General features: G+C 51.9%; 1 pseudogene; it reads right to left on the bottom strand.

Moving 5' to 3' along the window:
• The window catches only part of LOC102869914, a 28358-nt pseudogene that overhangs the window by 581 nt on the left and 26246 nt on the right, over positions 1 to 1531 (bottom strand).

Here is a 1531-nt window from a genome sequence, read left to right as displayed (position 1 = left end):
CCTGGGACAGCTCGGGCTGTGACAGGCCCGGCTGGCTCATCTGTGAGGGCTGGCTCATGGAGACATAGCCCTGGGTCAGCGCGCCCTGCGAGAAGGGTTGTGAGACCACGTCTTGGCTGGCCTGGCTGCTGGGCAGAGTTGTCTGGCTTGGCCCTGGAAGCCCAAAGCGGTTCTTCTGGGGCCCCCCACGGCCAGTCTTGCCTTTTGGGGCACCCCGGCCTGCAGCCGGGCCATTGGCCTGGCCAAAGTAGCCAGGTGGAGGCATGGGTGGCATGACCAGGTTGAAGGGAATTGGGATGTTCATGGCCGCTACATGGCTGGGGCCGGTGCTGATGATGCCGATCTGGTCGTGGGTCTGGAAGTACATGCTGGAGGGCGGGCCCTGGCTGCTGCTGTCGTAGATTGACCCTGGGATGATGGCCTCCCGGGCGTCATACATGGCGGTGGTCATGAAACGGGCACCCGGGTTGATGGTGTTGACCAGCTTCCGTGGCTTGCTGAACTGCATGAGGCTCTCCCGCAGGTTGTTCAGCGGCCCCTCCACCAGCACCTTCTGCTCCTTTAGTAGTTGTGCAGGTGGTTCCACAGTGGCTGCTTGGACAGGACCTTCGGGTTGCCAACAATGATGACCCCGTACCTTGCCCTCGTCAGGGCCACGTTGAGGCGCCGGGGGTCGTTGATGCCCTGGTGGTCGTTGGCACACACACAAGAGAGGATGATGAAGTCTTTCTCCCGCCCTTGGAATGCATCCACGCTGGCGATCCCCACCTCCTGGTAGAGCTTGGTGTGCAGAGAGCCACTGAATTGCATGTACTGCACCAGTTACGAGCGCTGGCCCTCGTAGGGCGTGATGATGCCGATCTGGTCCGGCTTGGCGCCTGCCTTCAAGAGTTTGGTTGTGATCTCTTTTTGTTTCTTGTGGTAATGTTTTGTAATTTTCTTTGCATAGATCCTCTGTGCTTCTTAGATTACTCCCAAGGTTAGATTTACTCCCAACTATTTAATTATGTAATTAGCTACTGTGAAGCGTATTGTTTTTCTTAGCTTCAGCTCTGTATTCTCTTTGTCAATGTAGAGAAATCCAGTTGATTTTTATATGTTGATCTTGTATGCTGCCACTTCGCTGAATTGGTCAACTATGTCAAGTAGTTTTCTTGCAGACACAGAAGAATTACATGAAACAACATTTGAGCAAGAGCCTATGGTGATGAAGGAAGAAATTCAGGCTGTTTTGAAGGAAATAGCAAAAAATAAGGCCCCAGGAATAGATGGTATACCAATTGACATATTTCAGCTAACAGATTCTGTACTGGACGTGCTCGCCAAGTTGTGCTAAGAAATCTGGAGAACAACCACTTGGCCAAATGACTGGAAGAGATCTGTATTTGTTCCCATCCCAAAGAAGGGTGACCCAACAGAGTGTGGAAACTATAGAACAGTATCATTGATTTCACATGCAAGCAAGATTCTACTGAAGATTATCCAAAAAACTACTGGAACAGCAGCACATCAGCAGAGAATTGCCAGAAGT

The sequence above is a fragment of the Elephantulus edwardii genome, unplaced genomic scaffold (genome assembly GCF_000299155.1).
Source record: "Elephantulus edwardii isolate Elephantulus edwardi_28Jun2011 unplaced genomic scaffold, EleEdw1.0 scaffold00172, whole genome shotgun sequence".
NCBI classification, from domain to species: Eukaryota; Metazoa; Chordata; class Mammalia; order Macroscelidea; family Macroscelididae; genus Elephantulus; species Elephantulus edwardii.
The sequence above is the reverse complement of the archived record's forward strand: the minus strand, read 5'-3'. Positions and strand labels throughout refer to the sequence as shown.